Source organism: Macaca thibetana, chromosome 3, assembly GCF_024542745.1.
Source record: "Macaca thibetana thibetana isolate TM-01 chromosome 3, ASM2454274v1, whole genome shotgun sequence".
Taxonomy (NCBI): Eukaryota; Metazoa; Chordata; class Mammalia; order Primates; family Cercopithecidae; genus Macaca; species Macaca thibetana.
The window spans coordinates 158191092-158203260 of NC_065580.1; the positions used below are offsets into that span (position 1 = coordinate 158191092).

Here is a 12169-nt window from a genome sequence, read left to right on the forward strand (position 1 = left end):
GAAGGCTGACTCTAGGAGCTCCAGAAGGCACTAGCCCTTGACATTAACCCAGTGGGACTATTTCTAGACTGTTGTCCTCTAGAAATGTAAGATAATAAATATATGTTGTTTTAAGTGAATGGGTATGTGGAAATTTCTTACAGCAGACACAGGTACTGAATACAGGCAGTAAACTGGGGCTCCTTGCAGTTCAGCTGCAGCACCTTCTAAGCCTCCAGGGACAAGGGAAGGGACTAGTGAGAGGAACCACATGGAGAGCCAGCCTTTGAGAGGAGCATAGCCTCAGGCCCACAGACACAGCCAGCTCAAGGCCAGCTGGTCAAAAGGGAGGCAGGAAAGCATGGTGGCTCCCGTCTGTAATCTTAGCACTTTAGGAGGCCGAGGCGGGCAGTTCACTTGAGGTCAGGAGTTCAAGACCAGCCTGGCCAACACGGTGAAATCCCGTCTCTACTAAAAATATAAAAATAAAAAAATTAGCCAGGTGTGGTGGCCTGTGCCCGTAGTTCAGCAGCTCGGGAGGCTGAGGCTGGAGAATTGCTTGAACGCAGGAGGCGGAGGTTGCAGTGAGCCAAGATCATGCCACGGCACTCCAGCCTGAGTGATAGAGTGAGAACCTGTCTCAAAAAAAAAAAAAAAAAAAAAAAAAAAAAAAAAAAAGCAGGGATCAGGGGAGGCAGGAGAGTGAACCTCCAGTCTCCTTCTGGAAATCCCCATGGGATGAACCCATGGGGTAGGAATCTGTTTGTGGTCAACACCCCACAGGTCAGCAGCACCCCACAGAGTGGAGAAGGACAGAGAGTAGACATAAAGGCCGAACTGACCATACTGTACACCATGCAGTCACGAGACGTGAGAAGCGGGGTGCTCCTTGTGTTGAGTCAGAGGCAGATGCATGTCTCTGGGCCATAACTCTCAAGATCATGCCTTATTACAGTGGTTCCCCAGCTTTTCTGAGCATTAGAATCATGAGTGGAACTTGGAGAAAATATAGATATCCAGGGCTCACCTAAGAGCAATGGAATCAGAGGCTCCCAAGGGCCCTGGAGGTGTGTTGACTATTGCATTGACTTCCTAGCTGCTCTTTCTATAGTTCTTTTCCTGGCATAGCAACTCCATATCTTTACATTATATCTTGAGACTCAGTGCTTTACTTCACCACAAAAAATGTCCTTGAATCTGAGTCAAACAGATGAATCATTTGTCTATAATTCACAAGAACGTTGCATCATACAAACTTTAGAATGGACTCTTGTGAAACGATTTGCAAGCGTAATATCTTCAGGTCCACAATAAATTAGAGGGGCCTTAACTTTAAACTATGCTTACCCATTATTCCGCTTTTATTGGGACCTACCCAAAACTGAGGTGGTTTACATTTGGCCTTTAAGAATATAGAATTGTCTTAACCAAAAACGTGATATTCCCACATGGGCTAACTTGGCAAAGCAGTGGCGTTTCTTTGACTGTCCACGGCTGTATTTAGAGTTTGATTTGACTCATGTTGTCTATTTTCTCATGAGCTTCTATATATTTTAAGAATGTTGCAGTTCTCTTTGAAAAGTTTGAACTCAAGTGACCCATTCATTGTGTGATCATATAATTTATTGTCGTAACTGAAGCAATTTTAAGAGTGAAAGGGAGCTATGAATAATACGCTGGGCACAGCATGATACGCTGGCCCCAGCCAGGCCCATCCAGGGCACTCGGGGATGTGTGCTCACCTTTGCTGTTCATGACCCGAGGTAGGGGACAGGGACCAAGGCCAAGGGCTGCTGCACACTCACCGCATGCAGGCCGAGGTCTGGCTTCATACCAAGCATGCTCAAGTCTTTGGTAAAAGGTCCACTCTGGCCGTGTGCAGATGTGAATTGGAGGAAGTAATAGTGAAGTGGGGGCCTAGTAAGGGAGGTGGTTACCCAGGGAACAGAGCTTCTGGGAAGAGGGAATGGTGGCTTGCAGGATGGTGGTGGTTGAGATGACAGAAGAGAGTAGAGGGGCTTTGCAGGGTGGAATTTGTGAGTACCTGATGGATGAATGTAGAGGAGTCAGGAGGGATTTCTAGATGTCTGGGCCAAGCAACCGGGGGAGCAGGGAGCTGCTGAATCACACAGGGGATTCTGGAGGCCAAGCATACCCTCCATGGTGGCTTCTCTAAGGGGGACCTTCAGCCTATAGTTCCTCACGCTCCTCCGAGACAGATGGTATCCTGAGGACAAGACTCGCCTGTGGCAGATATGAGTGTTTCTGAGGACAATTGGGAAGACACCCTGCATACATTGCGTGCTGGTTCCCAGGGTCCTGTCCTTCCTGCCTGATGTCGGGCTGCAGAACCCCCGTCGCATGGCGCAGCTCGCGCAGACCCAGGCTGTCTGTGCTCTCATGTCTTTGCCTGGGCTGTACCGTCTGCCGGAAATGCTCCTGTCCCTTCAACTTCCCCAGATCCTGCCCTATATTTAGCAAAGGATTCTTGCTGCTCCACATCTCATCCTGCTGTAGGCAGCACCTGGGAGCAACCCAGGGTCTCAGCTCCTGCTGCAAGACCTGATGAATCCGAACCTGCTTAGCGAAAGATCTCCAAGTGATTCATCTACCCCTACATGTGTGAAAAGCACTGGAGGTAGCTCCTAATCTGCCAGTGTTCAGCTCAGGGACCACCTCCTCCAGAGAGCCTGCCTTGATGTTCCCACCCTCCCCAGCCAGCTGCAGAGACACTGGGGGGCACAGCCCCAGCAATGAGCCCTGGCCACTGTAGTAGGCACCTCTAGCTCTAGTTTCTCCACGTCCCAAGACAGTTGTTCCTCCCTGGGCTCAGATGACACCACATCCTCCTCCCTTCAAGCCCAGAGGTGAGACTACCTTTCCCCTAGTGCTAGCCCCTGGGAGCCTCACCATCTCTTGTCCAAGCCTTTATCTCTGCCCAGGAAACTGTCATAGGAAACTGTGACAGCCCAGGAAACTGTCCTGCATCAGTCTCTTCATGAACTGTTTCTTGTTGAAATCTTGTCTGATACATCAGGCAACTCTCCTTTAGTGTGAAGATAATTTAGTTGTCTTTTCTGTATGTACAAATTGTGTACATACAAATTTTTTCCTTTATTTATATAAATGTTAAAAAAACACTTTGTATCTTTCTTAATTTTACTTTTTCTTCAGATACTGACATAACAACTGAAAGCCCCTTCCCTCAACATTGGGGGTGTTGTGTGTGTGCGTGTGTGTGTGTGTGTTTGTGTGTAACAGAGAATGGGTTTGCCATCAATGGAAATCTTTTTGTTGATTATATAGTTTAGAAATGTTTAAACAACCTTGTCTTAAAACATCGATGGTTAAGAAAAATACAAAACAAGAAACAAACAGTTATAAAATATCGACTCCCCCAGATTAGTCAATAAATTTAGAACTAAACTAATGGAAATGTTGGGTAGTTTGAATGGCATGTTGTTCTTAAGTTTTTTTGCATTGTTTTTAAAAACAATTAAAATTTATTCAGGTAAATATTGTCACTTGTATAGATGTACAATAACAGCTTATGGCATTCAGAAATGAACTTTATTGTTTTAAATGTCTCCACCTATCTCAAACTTAAAAGGAGAGTTTAAGTAAAAACACAATACTCATACCATGTAATCTAAAGGGTCCAGTGATGAGGAATTATATTTATGAGAATTACATTGATAAGTCTATATTTTAAAGTACTAACATAAAATTATAATGCTATACCAAACTTCAAGAAACAAAAATTGTGACATCCCAAGTCACAATAGCTAAACTAAAAATAGATAAATCAAGCTCACTTTAAGGAGACAGCACAGGCTGCTGTGTCCCGCTGTGACCCTGTGCATTCAGGGCCCTGCTGTTGGGAGAGTTGAGTGAAACCTGGTGGCCTGGGTCCCTGAGCCTCACAGCACCTCCCTCCTCCTTGCTGGGGACCTGATGACCCAGGGGACCCCTGGTACTTCTGGGCCTCTGTGGACTATTCCTGGAGAAGGAGGAGCAAAGGATCCCCCAGGGAAAGCCTGGAACTTGTACTCCACGTCAGCCAGGATCAGCCTACTGCAATCATCTTCTTTTCTTAGCTCCTGGAGCTTTCTCTCAGTGGACAGAACTGCCCTCCAGCTTTCCTGAGCTCGTTCCTCACAGATGACAATCTCCTTCTGATAGAAGGAAGTGGTTCTCTCCAATTCTTTGCTGATATCTTTGGCCATCTCCTTGTAGAGGCTTCAAATCTGCTGTGTGTGTTCACGTTTCTACACACGCTGGCAAGTTTCTTCATCTCTAAGCTGTGTGTTTCCTCCTCAGATGATCTTCTCTGAAATTGCACTGTATGTTCTTGATGTGATTCAGGCAGGATTTGAAGCTTCAGCTGCATGTTCTGGATCTCACCTGTGAGCCAGGATTTTTTTTTTTTTTTTTTTTTTTGAGATGGAGTCTTGCTCTGTCGCCAGGCTGGAGTGCAGTGGCACCATCTCAGCTCACTACAGCCTCCACTTCCTGGGTTCAAGAGGTTCTCCTGCCTCAGCCTCCTTAGTAGCTGGGATTACAGGTGTACGCCACCATACCCAGCTAATTTTTTGTATTTTTAGTAGAGATGGGCTTCACCATGTTGTCCAGGCTGGCCTTGAACTCCCGACCTCTGGTAATCAGTCCACGTCCGCCTCCCAAAGTGCTGGGATTATAGGTGTGAGCCACCACACCTGGCCCAGCTGGGAATTTTCAAATTGCAAAGATGCTTTCTCAGTTTGGAGGCATTTGATTTTTCCTGTGAGCTCTCATTCATTGCATTTTCTTCCGACAATTGTCTGGCTATTTCTTGTTTCTCCTTGACTTTCACAGGACAGATTTAAGTCACCATCACCCAGCAAACTCTCTGACTTATAATTGGGCGGGCGGGGGCTGGGGGAGGCGGTCTTCATTTTCTGCTTTTCTGTGTAGCTCTGGTTTCTAGTTCTCGTCCCTGTGGTCCCTAAGGAAATCTCGCAACCGCATGGTGTCCAGGTTTTCAGCTAGAGACTTTAATTGGCTCATGGTATCTTTCATGACCCATCTTATTTGTGCATTCAAAAGTTCCAGCTTTTCTTTCGCCTCCTTTTTCTGTACTCTTTGCTTCCATCTTGTACTTTCTTGGTTGAGCACTTCCGGACTTTCTGCAAAATGAGCGTTTTCATTCAAACCACCTGTTATTTTCTTCTGAAGTTTTTCTTCATCCTCCTTTGATCCTTTTAAGATGTGTCCTACATCAGTCACTTGGGAACATTTAGGAGGCTTGTTTTTCCATACTTTTTCCAGAAAACCTCCTGTGTTCAGGAGGGAAGACCTCCTCAGATTTGCATTAATGGTTGACAAGCAGAGGGATTATAACGTTCAAGGTCTGGCCTCCATCAAGGGTGACTTGAAGGCTTCCTGGGCCTGTGTCTTGACTCCCATCCTTCTACGTGTTCTGGCTGCCTTCTACATGGACCTCCTGATGGAAAGAGCGTTTGGCTCAGTTCTTTTCCTGTGATATAAAGTGTGTCATCTCTTGATGATTAAGATCACCACAGCAGCACAAACCAGGACCTCCCAGGGATGCCCAGGGACCCCCAGGGCTTCTCTTAAGCCATCACCAGCAGGGCAGCCCCCACCAGCTCCAGAGTGGCTGGAGAGGCATTTTGAGGAGCAGCACCCCCTCTGTGGCTCTGCCTCTGCTTGCCAGTGGCCTAAGGGCCACAATTGACCAATCAGAACCCTGCAGAGTGTTCTGTCTCTAATGTAAACAAGTGCCTGGCAACCAGGACAATCAGCTGGGTTGGGGGAGGGGAGCTAGCCAAGTTCTAGAAACAGTGTCCCTGACTTCGCTCTGCTCACTGCACAAATAATAATATACTAATGAAAAAAAAATGAAAGAGAACACAAACAAATGGAAAGACATCCTATGCTCATGGATTGAAAGAATTAATATAATCAAAATGACCATACTGCCCAAAGCAATCTACAGATTCAATGAAATCCCTATCAAAATGCCAACATCATTTTTTCCCACAGAAATAGAAAAAACTGTGTAAAAGAATCTGAATGGCCAAAGCAATTCTGAGAAAAAAGAAAGAAGCTGAAGGCATCACACTATCTGACTTTAAAATATATTACAAAGCTATAGTAACCCAAATAGCTTGGTATTGGCATAAAAATAGACACAGAGTCTAATGCAATAGACAACCCAAAAATAAATCCACATACTTGCAGCCAATTGATTTTCCACAAAAGCATGAAGAGCATACAATGGGAAAAGGACACCCTCTTCAATAAATGATGCTGGGAAAAGTAGATACTCACATATAGATGCATGAAACTGAACCCTTATCTCTTACCATGTACACAAATCAACCCAAGGTGAGTTAAAAACTTGAGCATAAGACCTGAAATCATAAACTGGTAGAAGAAAACATAGCAAAAACACTTCAGGACATTGAGCTAGGCAAAAAAATTTATGGTTAAGACCTCAAAAACACAGGCAACAAAAACAAAAACTGACAAATGAGACTCTATTAAACTAAAATGCTTCTGCACAGCAAAGGAAACAATCTACGAAGGGAAGAGATGCCCTTTTGAATGGGAGATAATATCTGCAAACTGTTCATTTGGACAAGGAACTAATATCCAGAATATACAAAAACCTCAAAGTCAACAGTAAAAACAACAACAACAAATAATAATCGCATTAAAAAGTGGGCAAAACATGAATAGACATTTATCAAAAAAAGACATACAAATGGCTAACAGATATATGAAAAAAGAAGCTCAACATCGCTAATCGTGAGAGAAATGCAAATTGAAATGCAGAGAAAAGGGGACACACGGTTGATGGGAGTGAAAATGAGTGCAGCCACTATGAAAAACAGGATGAAGATTTCTCAAAGAAATAAAAATAGAACTACTATGTAACTTATTTAGTGTTAAGGCATATATGGGCTGTATTGTGTGCCCTCAAATTGATATGTTGAAATCCTAACCCCCAGAACCTCAGAATGACACTGTCTTTGCAGGTGGGTTATTTACAGAGGTAATTGAGTTAAAATGCGATAATTAGAGCTGGCCCTAATGCAATATGACTGGTATCCTTATAAAAAGGGGGAATTTGGACACAGAGACGGGCAAGTGACATGAAGAGACACAGGGAAAAGACGATCATCTACCAGCCAAGGGGAGAGAGGGCTGGAGCCAACTCGCTCCTCACTGCCCTCAAAAGGAACGAACCTTATAGACACCATGATCTTGGATTTCTAGCCCCGCTACTATAACAAAGTTTGTGACACTCTGTTATAGTAGGTAGTCCTGGGGAATTGATACAGGAGACACGGCATGGGAGGTGATGGCCACCAGGAGGAGCAGAGACAGACAAGGTGAAGCAAGCAAAAGGAGTGGTGTGTGTGTGTGTGTGTGCACGTGTGCGTGCACATATGCACATGTGTGTCAGTGTATGAGTGTGCGTGTGTGTGCATGTGAATACATGTGTGCACACATGCACATGTGTGTATGTATGTATGTCTATGCGTGTCTCTGGATGTATGACTGCACACATGTACGTGCAAATGGGTTGTGTGTGTGTATGTGTGTTCCTGGGATCCTGAAGTGTCTTAGTCCCAACTGCTGGGCTGATTTACAGAGACACTTAAGCGTATGTGACCCCGGCCCCCATCACAGTATTGGGTAAGGTGATGCTCTGTGGCTTCTTGTTGGGATGCAATTGCTGACCTGCAGCAACCAGGAGCAACTGGTTATTTTGGCTCCAGCCACAGACATAGTTGAAGTGCTGGGCTCCAAGTTTCTCACTCTAGGTTGCCTGCTATGCCATTTCTTCTTTCCTCCTGGGCTGCTTCACTAGGAAGTGGCTTCCAGAAAGTGTGGACAGCCTGGCTTCCAGTGATCTGCAGATTCCCAGAGGCTGACATTGAACCATGGTTGGGATTTGCTCTGGGGTCCATGCATAGCTTGAGAAGACAGAAGCCCCAAGATATGCACCATTTGACCCAAAATACAAGTCTGATTGCTGAGGACCTGAGAATTAGAAATGAGATGCTAATTCCTTAGGACGAGCTTCATCCAGAAGGTGGGAAGGCGAGGAGCACCTGCAGCACTGTTGACAACCACCAGGGTCACGAGGAAGCCAAAGGAGGGTACCCTCTGAGGGAACGTCTAGCCACTCAGCTGAGCTCCAGCCTTCTGAGCCCTCCCCTGTTCCCAAGCCACAGTCTGCATCTCAGGCACAAGGGATCAGGGACCATGGATGAGTCAGGATAAGCCTCTCCAGTTTCTCTTTAGGGGGTTCACCTCTCCGAGCCTCAGTTTCCACATCTGTAAAATGGGCATAATAAAACCAATCTCCCAGGGTCACAGGGAGGTGTAAATGAGATGACAGATGAAAGTGAGCTTTGAAAATGGTGCCGTATTTCCCAATTAACTAATTAAATGCTTGCACTGCAATGAAAAATAACCTCTTTCAGAACCAAATTGGGTGGAGTTTACCAGCAAATCATAAAGGTGTTTCTCATCATGAGCTTTACAGGTTACAGCAGACAAGCAGTCTTTTTTTGCTTAAGAGTTCATTTTTTTGTTTATTTTTCTTCGTTCGCTCCCACCTCCATTTTCTGTCCTTCAACCAACCCACCTTCCTCCAGGCCACAGTCTTTCCTGGATCTGCGCTTCTGACCTTATGCCTCAAGCACATACATGCGTGCTGAGCCCCAGGTCTATGTCTGAACAGTATGAAGCCATAGACACAGAAACAGCTAGCAGGAGTCAGATGTGGTAATCCTGGGCAGTTTTGCCATCTGAACATGACTTTGAGAAACGGGGAGGGGACAGTTACTCATAGCACGTGGAACAAAGGCCATGTCAATTCCAGTTGCCAAGATGTCATCACCTCAGCTATGACCAAAAATGGTCTTTCCCCTAATGTGAAATTTCAAGCAGAGGTCACATGTCCAAACTCCGCCCAGGAGTTACAAAAGAGTTGCACAATAAGGGGTTTCCCCCTGCCCTGCTTTGAGACTCACCCTTCAGTTTTACTCTTACAGAAAAGACGGATTAACATCTGGCCCGGATTATGAGATTCTTGTATCTGTTTGAACTCAACTAGTTGCCACCGGCTGCTGTGCACGAGGGCCGTGGGTTCTTTGGGTAGGAGGTTCCTGGATAATTTAAAATTCAAATCAAGGGCTGTGGCCTCTGGTTTGTGGAAGGAGGAACTAGAAACTTGGAGGAGCCCCTAGATAGCATCTGGGGCAGCATTTATAATGACTTCAACCAAACATAACAGGGTTATTTTGGCCAGAGAACAACCCCAGAAAACAGAAGACCAGGGTCTGAGTCTTGGTTCAGTTAAGTACTTGTTTCACCACAGAACTCTGCCCCGGGGTTTCTTCTGATGAAAATGGAGACATGATTGTCCGAGAACCACATCTTCTTTGCAGACCCCCTGGCTCAAACACATCTTCCTTGGAGTGCTCTGCTCAAATAGCACCCCCACCCAGGTTACTGACTTCACACAATCTTACACCCCCAATAGATCAATCCCACCACAGCCACCAATGACCTGGCTTTATGGAGGGAAAACTGAGGCAGAGAGTGATTAAATTGCATGCCCAAGGTCACAAATAGTGCCTGACAGACCCGGTGATAGTGATAATACAAGGTCCAGATCCAAACCACGAGAAATCCTCCTGTTAACTTGCTTGATGTTTCAGGAGAGGTGATGGGGCAGCTTGCTCCCTCCACCTCTTGCCACAGTTCCTGCTCCACTTTCTCTGGCCCCCAAGCCCTGCATCCCCCCGCCCCCAGCAGCCCCATTAAAGCCTAAATCATTCCCTGTGACAAGTGTCCACCATATGGAGTTCTGGAGCCCTATCAGAAAAGAAAGCTGGTAGGGTGATATGGGGGAGAGCCAGGACGTGGGGCAGGACTGACGGGAATTTAATTCTGCTTCTTCCCCACCATGGGAAAGGCGAGCAGGCAGGCCACACGACCTCATCTCCGCCCAATCTCAGTTTTGAAGATGTTCAGAAAAATGATTTCTCTAAATATTTATTTCCCTTTCCTTTCCTCTTTTCTTCTGAGTTTCAGAAAAATTGTGGCAAGACCAGGTGCAGTGGCTCATGCCTATAATCTCAGTACTTTAAGAGGCCAAGGCAGAAGGACCCCTTGATTCCAGGAGTTTGAAACCAGCCTGGACAACATAGGGAGACCCCTTCTCTACAAAAAATTTAAAAATCAGACAGGTCTGGTGGTGCACACCTGTAGTCCCAGCTACTCAGAAGGCTGAGGTGGGTGGATCACTTGAGTCCAGGAGGTTGAGGTTACAGTGGGCCGTGATCATGCCACTAAACTCCAGCCTGGGCAACAAAGCAAGACCCTGTCTCAAAAACAAGTGGCAAAATACACATTTTTGGTATCCTAAAACAGATTTGGAATTGGACTGGAGCATGGAAAAGAACAAAGAAGGATGGCAGGAAAAGGGCTTTGAGAGTATCCATTTCACCCTGTGTGAAGGAACTTTTCTTTATCATGCAGACTAGACAATTCTTTTTGTTTTAAATAAGAAATGCTTCCTCCTTACCTGGCTATGAAAAGGTCAGAAGACTGGAAGCACGGACACTGGATTCGGGAGGCCAAAGGCTAATTTTCCCTACTTTCGCTTCGTCCTCCTGAGGTCCACTACTTTTGCTCTGAGTGAGCCTCTCTTCTTTCTAGAACAATTCTCAAAATGTGCCCCACAGACTCTGAGGTCGCTGAGACCCTTTCAGAAGGATCCTCATGGTTAAGATTATTTTTACAAGGATACAAATCCATGCTTGACTTTTTGACATTTGCTATGATGGTACAAAAGCACAGGTGGTTTTGCATTGTAGTGCTGAACCAGAATCACGTGAACTGGAACAGTTGCACTAAACTGTACTGACAGTCACTGTGTCACTGCACTCTCCACCACCACCATGCACTTGCAGAGAAAAAGAAAAGAAAAATACCAGTTTCACTCAAAAAAAATTTTTTTTTTTTTTTTTTTTTTTTTTTTAAAGACGGAGTCTCACTCTATCACCCAGACTGGAGTGCAATGGCGCGATCTCAGCTCACTGCAACCTCCGCCTCCCAGGTCCAAGTGATTCTCCAGCCTCAGCCTCCAAAGTAGCTGGGACTACAGGCATGCACCACTGCATCTGGCTAATTTTTGTATTTTAGTAGAGATGAGGTTTTGTCATGTTGGGTAGGCTGGTGTGAGCCACCACACCCGGCCTCAAGAATACTTGTGTGAAGCAGTAAAAACTAATTTTTACTAATGGAACATACATCTTTTTAATTTCTGTGCAATAAAATGGAAAGTACACATAAAGAACTGGTCTGCATACATACTGAAATAGGTGATTGTTCTAAGGAAATACAGTTGTGTATTTGAGTTGCAAGCTAAACTATCCACTGTATTCATGAACATCACTTATATCTAAGAGAATAACTGGCAAATTATTCTGATTTGGGTATTTGGCTGGTACTTCCTCAAAAACAAATAAAGTGAGTCTGTTGCTTCCCCCTCCCACCAGCAAAATAAACTTAGGGATATTTGTTGCTGATTATAAAATTTGAGGTTTCGAGTGAAAATTTGGATTTTAAAAAATTGGTATCCACCACTGTGAGTTTGATAGATTCCCAGTACTTTTCTGATGTGATTTGTGGTGATATTAAGTAGTGTAATTGTTTAATATTATATTTTGAAATGTGTTAACATGTTGAAGCAATATTTTCCAAATGACCAGTGCAGGATGTTACAAAATCATACATGGGTAAAAGATCTACTCAAAGTGCAAAGTAGACCAATGGAATTTAATGTAACCTTAGGAAAGTTCATTAATATGATTTCATACCTGAATCGCAACTAAGGAGTTATACTTTGTTAAGTTTTGGCATAGTAAAGAAAGAATATCTACAATTATCTGAAACAGCCTTAAATGCTCCTCCTTGTTTCAGTTATGTATCTGTTAGGCCGGATTTTCTTCACATCCTCTATCAAAATATATGTGAAGAGACTGAATGCAGGAACAGAAGAATCCAACTCTAATACTAAACCAGACATTAAGGAGATTTGCAAATGTGAAACAATGCCATGCTAACTTTTGAAAACATAATTACTTTTCACAATAAAAAAAAT

General features: G+C 44.6%; 1 protein-coding gene across 2 annotated transcripts in view; it reads right to left on the reverse strand.

The window, feature by feature from the left end:
* The window catches only part of GET1 (guided entry of tail-anchored proteins factor 1), a 655129-nt gene that overhangs the window by 573952 nt on the left and 69008 nt on the right, over positions 1-12169 (reverse strand). Inside the window, exon 1 of one of the 2 annotated variants that reach the window (XM_050784594.1) lies at positions 9784-9787. The exons of the other annotated variant lie outside the window; for it this stretch is intronic. The gene's annotated coding sequence lies outside the window, so the exon portion shown is untranslated. Of the gene's footprint in view, positions 1-9783; positions 9788-12169 lie in introns of those variants that run through there. 2 annotated transcript variants of the gene reach the window in all.